Source organism: Pantherophis guttatus, chromosome 2, assembly GCF_059756535.1.
Source record: "Pantherophis guttatus breed Tessera chromosome 2, ASM5975653v1, whole genome shotgun sequence".
Taxonomy (NCBI): domain Eukaryota; kingdom Metazoa; phylum Chordata; class Lepidosauria; order Squamata; family Colubridae; genus Pantherophis; species Pantherophis guttatus.
In genome coordinates this window covers 264,116,833-264,128,373 of record NC_142064.1, presented here as the reverse complement: position 1 = coordinate 264,128,373, position 11,541 = coordinate 264,116,833, and the positions used below count along the sequence as shown (strand labels likewise).

The following is an 11,541-nucleotide window of genomic DNA, read 5'->3' as shown; positions in this document are numbered from 1 at the left end:
TCTATCTGCATCCTTGCAGAACCTAAATCTCACTAGAGGAAAGAGTTGCTCAGAGCAGCCTTTCCAATCTGTGAAGGAGTTAGATTTCAGTCTTATTACTCCCAAATTTTGGGCAAAAGACTTGGAGGGCAGCAGTTTGCAGAAAGCTGATGTATAGATTTTGCACTTTCTTAGGGGTGACTCAGTGGAGATCAAAACCTCCCCAAAACTTTATGGCTGATTTCTTGTGGTTCCCAAGGATTTAGGACCTAGGAGGATCAGTGGGTCAGAGGCTCAAAGGGAGGCAACTTCATTTGTACTGCCCAGAGATGCTTCCAAGCACACTGATGCTAAATGCCTTGTGTGTCTATAACTTTGCATACACAGAAGTCTCCATTAGGTCAAAGTGAGAAAGTCACATACCCAGCAGGGCTAGAAAAGGGGGCTTAACAAGAGTAGATGACTTGTCTATTTGTGGTAAGAGAAATGTTTCCAAAAGGCATTTCAAACAGTTGGAAAAAATGTTGGTAATACAGATGTGCATACAAAACTCTATCAAGGTCACACCACTCTTTCATACACATTCCTTTTTTTAATTCAATTTTTTTTTTTTGAAAAAAGTTTATTTTTTTTGAAACATAAACAAAAAATACATCTTTTCAGAACGAGCCATTGATCCGGTCAAAATTACAATTACTAACTTCTCTTTAACAAAAGCTTTATCCAAATCTCCACTAATTACTATCTTATAACAATAAAAATAAACAAAGAGAAATGCCTAACTTATAATGATTTACTCAAAACAATTACCTTTCTATTGTTTCATCTCAATCTTAATTTTCAGATAACACAACTTAATATTTTACATCATCATTACCCTAAATTCTATCCAACAATTCCATTATCCTAAAACTGGTTACTTAAATCTTAAAATCCTACCCAATATCATTTCAATTTTCTTTTCTCTTTTAGCTTAAATGAAGATATCTTAAAAATATAAATCCTTACAATTACTAAGAATATTTACACAATATTTTAACTGTTAATATTTATAATCTTCATTTTTCTATTTATCTCAGCCTAGATCTTATTTTACTGTTACTCCCAACATAATCATTTCATTATTATTATTAATTCCAATATAGTCATTTTTATTTTAACTATTTGTCCCAGCATATCATCTTCATTTTAGTCATCTTCTTTTATCTGTTAATCTCAGCATTAATATCTTTAATATTACTGTTACACTCAGTATAATCATCTTATTTTTCATATTATCATTATCTTTATAACAATTTAACAATGATATTTAGTTCTTACATTAAATACATCCATTTATGAGTTAATAAATTTCTTTTAACATCTATTTCTTTTATATTCTATCTTCCTTTCTTACTTCAGTTTTATATCTCTATAACATATTCTCACATATTCATATTCAATGCTTATTCATCTATAAAGACCTCCTTTTTATTATTGCTATCCATCTATACGTTGCTTTCCATTTCTAATCACGTTTATCTTCTTTTTTTTCCAGCCGTGTATATCTTATTTCCTTATCTGTTAGCATATATTTCTTTTGAATTTCAATGTCCCCAATTTACATTCTCCGTAGATCATTTTAGTTCTTTTTCTTACTTCTATTCCAAGCAACATATATCAGTTATTTCTTCTTTCGTTCCTACGCCTGTTGACTTCTTTCATTCCTGCGCCAATTAGTACCAATTATATTCATGTAATTTATATATTTTCCCTTTCTTTTCACCAAAGTCGAGCCGTCTACAGACAAAGAAAGAACACCTCCACCACCAAGATCCCACGGCTATTATCTGTAGCATTCACAATATTCCAAAACAAGAAGCAAGTTACAATGTTCCTTTTTAAACCAGAAGGTGTCTCTCTTCAATCCACAATTTCCATTAGTCATGCAAGTATCCATTTTGTTACAATTATATAAATCCTATTTGATTCTCTTCTTTTTCTGTGTTTTAAAAGTATTAAATCTGGTTTTTCCCCCCTTAAAGTTCCAATTTAAAACTTTGTCCAGTTTTTGAACCTTGTCCCAATATTTAATTTTTTTCACTTGGATCTATTCATCAATTGATTTTCTATCAAGTCTTTTCCTCTTTACTTTTTAATTTTAAAAATATCAAATCATCTTCTTTTTTAAAGTCCAATTCAAATTTAAAACTTTAGCCAGTCTTTTAGTCAAATCTCAATATTTGTTTTTTTTCAGTTGATTCTATTCCAAAGTCAATTTCCGGGTGGGTCTTTGTCTCTTTAAAGTTTCATTTCAGAATTGTCATTGCCCCTTTGTTGTTCAGCCACTATTTTTGGTTAGGGGTCTTATAGTTAAAAATATTGCTCCAAGCGTTGTTACATGCCTGGGTTGGTTGTCACTCAACCAGCTTCAAAGAGGTCCATTCTTTTCCACTCTCCTCCAGCACATTTCTTAGTCCAGTTGTCCGAGCTTCGTGGCAGCCGCCATGGCTGCTGCCCCCCGCTGCCGACTCACAGAAAGTTCCCACTGACGTCCGAGGAACTTGCCCGTTCCTCTTATTCATCCGAGGCGCCTCTCTTTCTTCCCCGTCCCTGCAGGACGGTTCTGGTCCGAAGACCCACCGGCGGTGGCGGTTCGGTAGTTGGGGTTTTCGCAGGACTCATCAGAGCCCGCTATTTCCCCGACTGTCTCGCTGCGACACCAAACCAGAAGAGTTCTTTTTTTAATTCAAAATTTTAAACTAATGTACAAGGCAAACAAAAACAAATGATAGAGAAGCAGGAAGGGAATTGAAAAAAGAAAAACCATATAATTGCACTTTTCACCCTTTTCTCTGTTGAGAAATTGTCATCTCACATTCTTATATGGAAATTATCTCTGCTCAGTTAACCAGAATAAAAACTTCCTTGGAAACTGATCCTGGCCTGAAGTCCATTCCTCAGAGAAATCCAGTCCAACATTTCCCTTCCATGTTACTTATGTGTGCAGAGGAGGAGGGAGATTTTTTCAATGCACAGGTGGCAAGCAGTAACCAGACCCTTATGGTAGAGTCCCACTTAAGGGCTCCTTGGGCCAGGTGGGAACCCAGAGAATGAGACGGGACCAACAGGCCATGTGTTTAACTTGTTGCTGCCCAGGGATCTCATATCCCAGAGCAGATGTACAACAGGAGCACACCCGCACATACACTGTAGTTTGTAGGGACCCACCAAGCTCCTTGGAGCAGAGTCCAAAGTCCACTTCCTCCTCCTGCGGCTGCATATTCCCTGTGGCAGGTCTGTGACCTCTCTGAGGAAACACTCTTGATGGTGGAAGTCTCCCAGAAAAACAAGCAAGTTAGAAGGACATCAAGTATGCTGCAGAACAAGTTAACCCAGTTTGTGGGGGCAATAAGCTGACTTTGTATGAATATACAAAAGTATGAAGGCTATTCCTTAACGCATTGTAAGCCGCCCTGAGTCTCCGGAGAAGGGTGGCATATAAATCAAAATTAAAAAAAACACAAAAAACCAAGGTCTCTTTGGGGTGGCACTCAATGCCTAATGATTTAAAGGATTAATGATTGCACGTTTCTTGACAACTGTCATTTCCTTCTCCAGAGTGTTTCTCCTCTCTCTCTCTGTCTCTCTCTCTCTCTCTCTCTCACTCACTCACACACACACACACACACACACCTGCAGACATCGTAAACATCTCAGTGATAGCAACATGACTACTCCCTAGCAGTCAATAAGGAGGAAGAGAGAGAAAAGGGAGAAGCACAAAGGAAGAGAATATTGTGGCCAAACCTGCCTGATCTGAAGCAACCAAATGACTAGCATATATTAAGCATGCCAACAAACACTGTGTCGAACCCAACCAAAGCAAGCACGGCTGAGACGATACAATCTCTTAATACAAAACTTTAATGAGTACATCATATCGGCAAAGATGAGGGCAAAGGCAGATCTGACTGTTTCCTGCGCAAACCCACATAGTTAAAGTTCAAGTTTTCCCTCCCCCCTATTAGGCCAGGTCACATTGTCCAATGGAGACTTCTAGTATTTTCGTGAAAAAGTCTTTTTCAGCTCTGGTAAGCACCTGACGCTTGACACACTCTGCAAAATGGATTCCACCAAAGCATTGGCAGCTTTCTGAGCAGCCCTGACCTAAAGCAGAACCGCAGTTTATATACTGTTAGCCCATTACATTACAAAGATATAGAAACAGGCAAGCACCCTATAGAGTACAGCGTGATGTTGGAATATTTTTGATAACCCCATTTGGGAAACCTTATTTATCCCTGCCTAGAAAATCAGTATGGCAACTATGCGCTCTGTGAGATATGGTCAGGGAATGTAAACACTTTGACTCACTGGTCCAGAAATTCCTGTCTGATTCTTCCTCCTGTGTCCACACAGGCCCAATTCAGCTTGTTCTCTATGTTTCCTTACAACAAGACTTTAAGCTTTCTATACAACTATTGAGGTGCAGGAGCATCTCAGAGATTAGTAGTGAATGTAACTCAGTGGTCTCTGTGGATAATCACTGTGGATGTTCCATGACTGAGTGGAGAACACAAAGCGTTATTTCCCTGCTCCTAACCCACATTTCACCTACACCATTCAAAAAGACAGGTTACAATGTTTTTTACTAGGTTGCATTGCATGTGATCCCTTTGCAGAAAGACAGTCAGAAGGACAGTCCTCGCTTACCGCTTACTACTCAGCCTTCAAAATGACACTGGTGCTGAAAACGTAGAGTTACAAGTGTTCCTCAAAGTGGTGGCCATCACAGTTATTTGGGGGTGGCACTGGTTTGCAATTATGTGTAAATTCTGCACCAGAAGGTGGGACAAGAAATATTGGATGAAATTAACCAAGGAGAGAAGCAACTTAGAATTAAGGAGAAATTTCCTAACAGGGAGAAGAATTAACCAGTGGGACAGCTTGCCTTCAGAAGTTGTGGATGGGTCATCACTGGAAGCTTTTAAAAATAGCCTGGATAGTCATTTGTCTGAAATAAGGTCTCTGGATCCAGGCGTGTTAGAGAAAAGTTATTTCTCATTTGCTGTGCCTATTAATGGCGTTTGGAATGGACAAGTAAATAAGCCAATCAGAAAGCGGCTAATGGGTTTGAAACTCCCTGGCTTTTATATTCCCTCCCCTAACTGTCACTGTGACAGTATAAAAGGAGATTCCTGACAGAAAACTATTGTCAGTTAGTAGTCAGTCAGTTGTCAGTTAGAGGGCAGCTCTGCAGTTCTAAATGTCAGGTAGAGGGCAGTTCTAAAGGGCAGTTCTGCAGTCAGTATGCAGTTGAAAGGCAGTTTGTCATCAGTAAGTTGGCAGTTAGGAGATTTCTGATTAGGGATCAGAGGTAGATCTGATGTATTAAAAGACTCCTTCTTCTGAGGAAGAATAGCCAGAACTATAATCATATAGAGTGATTACATATATATATATCTGACAGGATATTTAAGAAAAGGAATGACATACTTAGTATTTGAATAGATATTGTTTTTATTATTATGTAAATAAAAACAGTTTATTTTGAACTGCTAGTAAGTCTCAGATGTTATAGTAGATTGTTATAGAGATAAGGTTTTATGGTACATTGATTTAACCTCCACGACAAGGAGGTTGGACTAGAAGACCACCAAGATCCCTTCCAGATCTATTCTGATTGATTCATCTTGAAAGCTGCATCCTTGAATTGGCTTGTGGGCGCAGCAGGAACAGATCAGTGGGTATGTTTTGTAGTGAGGGAGAAGATCCAGTTTGGTGTAGTGGTGAAGGCATCAGGTTGGAGACAGAGAAACGCTCAGTTCCAGTCCCACCTAAAGGGCAAAACCATCTGCTCAACTTTGGCCAGTCCTCTCAGCCCTTGGAAGCAGGAAAGGGGGGGAACCCCCTCCCAAAAACCCTTGCCAAGGAAACTGCAAGGCCAGGCATCAAGACTGACCCACAGGCACCAAAGCGTCACGTTTCACTATTTCACTTGATTCAGTTGCAAAGGTGGGATTGCTAGGAGTCGAAAAGGACCTGCTGCCACGTAATCAGTGAAAACCTCTTCCAAACGCTTTGGTGGAGATTGGACAAAGCGTGTTTTTCCACGTCCTGTCGCTAGATGGCGGTCAGGCAACGTCTGTGCCTAGAAAGCCATCCACACTTCAGAGCAATCCTTGCTTGAGCTTGAAAAAGGAGTTTTTAAACCATCGAGTACTTCATTGCTAGAAAGGAGGGGATGGGAGGAGAAGCGCAGAGGAACTTCCTCTTCCGGATGACTGATGGGAGGAAAGTGGAGTGCAGAGCGGCTTTTGTGCTCTTCCCGGGGTCGAAGCAGCAGCTGGCAGGTGAGTTGAGGGCTGCAGGTGGGAGGAGAGTCCGGGAGCAAGTCGGGCTGTTCGGTTTCCTCCACGGCCTGGATGCAGAAAAGCAACTGGGCTGAAGCCTCTCAGCTGCTGCTGCTGCAGGTTCCTTCCCTCCCCAAATGGAAGCCCACTGGTGCTGCAGGCTGGGAAACTGGTGGCTGCAATTTCTGCTGGTGGGAAGCTTGAAAAAGCCTCTTTCAAGTGGAGGTTGGTTCTTTGGGAATGGCTTCCCTCCAGAGGTTGTGGCTGCTCCGTCACTGGAGGGTTTTGAGGGGAGATTGGGCAGCCATTTGTTCTGGATGGAATAGGGTCTCCTGCCTGAACAGGGGATGGACTAGAAGACCTCCAAGGTCCCCCAACTCAATTCTTCTCTTATGGACCTGATGTTTTCTGGGCAACAAGATCTTATGTGTCTCTAGTCGTTTCTGGGTTGTTTTGCTTCCATTTCTAGCTAAGAAGCACCGTGTTTTCCTATTAGTGCCCCCATCCGTGTATTCACCAGGTTCAAATGTGCTTAACCCAGCACTTTTTTAACAATAGCTATTGAATGTTGATTGTTCAGTGTATTTATTTATAAAACTTATTGTCCACCAACCTTACCATGACACCACTGTGGGCAGCTTAGAGTCATAAGAAAAATATATATACACATGAAAACCTAAATAAATTGTAGGAAGAAAAGTCCGGTCCAGTTCCAAGCCAGGAGAAAAGAGCTGGAAATAAAATGGTGGTTGATTGGAAAGGATTCTGTTTACTTTTTTTTAATTAAAAAGTTTTTTATTTTATAAACAAACAAACATATAATCAATCAGTCAATATATCATCTGAATACATCTTTTTTCCATCTTACTCCTCCAATAATTATCATATCTTAATATTATCATTTCATTTATTATTACATTTCCCCCACATTTACTTTTCTATTAAAGCATCTATTCAACACTTTTATCCCAACCCAACCTTTGTCCCCCCCTCCCCACCCCCACCCCGATTTCCCAGAGCGAAAACGGTATAACATTTAACAAGCATAAGCTAAAATATACTAACTACAAAATTCAAAACTCCCACACACTCTTTAACTCCCCTTACTCAAATTCATCAACCTCCCTTTTATAAATTCTCAAAATTAATTGAATTAAATTCATTCTTCCTAAATATAAAGACCTTTTTCTTGATGAGTAATCCAATAATTTAACAATATTACAAACATTAAAAATGATGGATAAGTTTCATTTCCACACCTCAAATACCATTCTTTTTCAGCATTACTCCCTAATAAGATTCTAAATTTAACTTTTACCCTCTCTAATCCTTCATAAAATTGAACATTTTCCTCTCGTATACCTTTTAAAATACTATAATCTTACGTTAAACATTTTAAAAATCTCTTAATACATCAATAAAACATTCTTAATTCATTTCACAAAATATAAATTTCAAAACCTGCAGAAAGATATCCTTCAAGTTTTCAATTAACCATTTTAATACCTCCATAACTTTTAAGAAGCAGTCATTTTTATATCCAAAACTAATTGTAAGAAAACACTTCCTTTATATCATTGTCTTAGAATAACCTTTAAAAATACCAATTTAATTAAGATTTTCAATTTATTACTAAAATCCTCCCCCCAAAAAGAATTAATCTTCTATTCTTCCCTTCTTTCTATATTTTTTCCAGTCCTTCTTCTTCAATAATTCTTTAAACATTGCTCCGCCCCCTAATTTTATTTTCGAAAATTTTTGAATTTTGATTTGAGGTTGATGTATCTTGAAAGCTCGCTCTCTTCTTGAAATCATTTTCTCTGGTTTAAAACCCCCATTTCGACTCTTCTTGCTTGTATAATCAATCAGTTCATTCCTTTGTCTATAAAGCCAAGAATTGTTACCATAAAGTTTATCAGCTTGCAATAAAGAGTCTACTTGTTGCTTTTCTATTAATTGAGTGGGAGCATCTGCCAAGACCTGTGTTTCAACTGTGCCCACCTCCATTTCAATCCTGACAGCCTCTTTGTCCTCCAGAATCAAAATCCTCTGATTAATTTCCTCCTGTTTTCCAGCCAACAAATCATTATGGCTTAGGGCCGGGGTATCTGCGAGACCGCCTTCTGCCACCAATAGCCTCCCACTGACCGGTTCGCTCGCACAGAGAGGGCCTCCTCAGGGTGCTGTCGGCCAGACAGTGCCGGCTGGCGACCCCCAGGGGGAGAGCCTTCTCTGTGGCAGCACCTGCCCTCTGGAATGACCTACCCCCTGAGATATGCATGATATCAGACCTCCAGACTTTTCGTCGGGCCCTGAAAACACACTTATTCCATCTAGCCGGGCTGGCTTGATCCCATCCTCTCAGTTTTAATTGAATTTGGTTTTAATTGGGTTGTTTTAAATTTTGGGCCAAAATTATTTAATTGTTTTTTAAACTGTTTTTAAATTTTATATGCTATGTTTTATCTCGGCTGTACATCGCCCTGAGTCCCGCAGGAGAAGGGCGGTATAGAAATAAAATAAAATAAAAATAAAATAAAAAATAATTATAATTCTCCAAGCTGTATTTTGAAAAGTTCTTTCAATTGATTCCAAAAGAACAGAGTTAAGAGTCTAAAAGTTCTTGAAAAACCTTTACAGTCACAACTTGAGAATTTGCTGATTCACCAAACAGTGATCCTCCAGCCCTGATGTCAGCCATGTTTCAGTCTTCACTTTATATTTATCCAGCTATCAGGTCGACAAATCCAACTATTTTCCACACAGTGTAAAGATGTAAATTAATTGAGGTCAATACCAAATTCTTTTCCATGCCGCTTCCACTTTAAATCTTTTTCTTAGGGTGTAATCCAGTAGCTGTATCAATGTTACAGACGTTAACAAGCGTTAACAAGCACTTTCACTAATAGCTTTTGCTTTCACGCCCTCAGGTGCCATTTTCTGCATTTTTAAACGGAGTTAAAGTGCTACTTGTGTTTTTTTTGTTTTTTTTTTTTGTTCTCCTGATTTGCTCTGCCAGCACCCAAAGTCCAAATTCTTTATGATCCTTAAAATTGTGTTGCTGGTGTGGACACGATGCCTCCGTCTGCATGAAGCAGACTCGCCCCGGATTCGGAGCAACGAAGGGCTTACAGGGAGCTCACCCTGCAACCCCCAGGCTTAAAAAGACAAACCTGGGGGTCTGGGGGAGCTCTACCCAGACCCTTCGGCTCTTCTCTCCCCCTTTTTCCCAGGGGGAGATTTTCAAGCCGCTGAACAGCCGGTTTTCGCTGTTCTAGCGGCTAATGAAATCACGGGGCTGGAGCTCCTGAAGGCGCGTCCGTTCGGCGATCGCGGAGCCACCGGAAGCCGAAAGGATTCTGTTTACTGATGAGCAGAACCAACAGCATCATGTTGTTCTTGGACAGCTGACAAAATGGGGTTGGGATGGGTGGACTTTTATACATTATTTGGGGGTTTGTGTTTGAAATGCTCCAGGGCATTTCATAGTCTTTTGCTATTCTGATGGTCCTGGGTTAATCCTGTTATGTCCTAAAAGTCCTGTCCTGTCCTTTTTAATCCCATCAACTAGATCTGAAGGTGTTTTGTTTGTGAATAAATTGGCCCAGTCTTTCTTAATGGGAACCAAATATCCATGTCTAAAGACTGTTAGGGCTTCTTTCTGCTTTGTTAAGATTTTTTTCTCCATTTTTCCTTTGGGGAAATATAATATTCTGCCTCTTTTAATATTCCCCAAAATATTTCATTCTTCCTGGGGAGGAGGGCGGCTTCTCACAAAATTAATACCGAAGATCAAGCACATATAAGGAAGGAGGGGTGGAATGGGGGTGAGGGGGGATCTACAACCTGATCAAGGACAAGCATAGGTAGTCCTCACTTACCATTGGTTCACTGAGCCTTTCAAGTTACAATGGCATTGTAGAAGCAGACGTAGTTATGAAGGTGCAGGAAAAGGAGTTGCACCAATTCGGATTCTGGCAATTGGTGTACTTTTATGTCATGGTTTCAGAATCCCACTCTCATCATCCCGATATGTGACCTTCTCAGCTGGCTTCTGACAAGCAAACTCAGTGGGGATACCAGCAGGAAGTTGCAAGTCATGGTCATGTGAAATTACCTTTTAACAACCCACAGTGATTTGTTTAAGAACTGCAGAGGAAGAGATGTATGTTGGCACCATCATTTGAAATCATGATTGATGATCGGGCCACTTAGTGACACAGATGCTAGTCCCAATTGCAGTCAGTAAGTGAGGACTACTTCAGGATGTCACCAAAGGGGTTGTGGAAAGTATTTTCTGCCCTTACTTGGAGTTCATGGCTTCCACGGGCATAACTGGTGATTCAAATCTTGCAGAGGCTTTAGGCATCATTTCATCAGTTAAAACCCACATCTGTAAAGCTAGTGCCATGCAGATTGACATGTGTGGCTCGATAAAATAAAAGAGAGTCCAAGTGTGTGTGTTGATAAGCCAATGCATTTATTGTGTGAATAAAGATGGGTCCCTCATAAGAAGGAAGGAACCCAGAACTTAGCGCAAGGCAGATATTTATAATTTTTTTGCTTTCACTTCATTACATACAGTAAAAGGCAGCTGGCACACAACAGGTAAAATATAGAAATTATAAAAATTATAAAAAAAGTTTCCATGGCCTCAGAAGCCTGTTGAGGTCTGAACTTCAGCCCTGCCATCTCCACATGTGAGCAATGATCCAATTCATCCAATTCCTGATTAACAATAGCTCAGAAGGTTTGAAATGTTTTTCAGACTTGAAAGACATGGATTATCTTCATATTGTAGGTGTGTGTATTTTTATTTCCCTCTGAATGTATATATATCTGCAAATGTATAATCTCTCCCCAAGACTTCCAGATAAACAGTCATGTGAAAAAGAAAGTACATTCTCCTTGACTTCTATTTTACATATCGGGACATAGTAAAAATCAATTGGTCCTTAGAAATTCTTAAAAGTTGGTAAATACAACCACAGATGAACAACACATGACATATTACATCAGGTCATCATTTATTTTATAAAAAGAAAGCCAAAACGGAGAAGTCATGTGTAAAAAATTGTATGATTTAATCATTTGTAGAACCACCTTTAGCAGCAACAACTAGAAGTAATTCTTTCCTGTATGACTTTTTCAATCTCTTGCAGTGATGTGGAGGAATTTTGACTCACTCTTCTTTACAAAATTGCTTCAGTTCATTGAGGTTTGTGGG

At 39.5% G+C, this 11,541-nt stretch overlaps 2 protein-coding genes across 2 annotated transcripts in view; both read left to right on the top strand.

Annotated features, from left to right (window-relative positions):
• The window catches only part of LOC117663200 (uncharacterized), a 163,517-nt gene that overhangs the window by 8,817 nt on the left and 143,159 nt on the right, over positions 1-11,541 (top strand). The gene's annotated exons all lie outside the window — the stretch shown is intronic.
• LOC117657051 (uncharacterized) overlaps positions 1-11,541 on the top strand; it is a 72,582-nt gene that overhangs the window by 39,295 nt on the left and 21,746 nt on the right.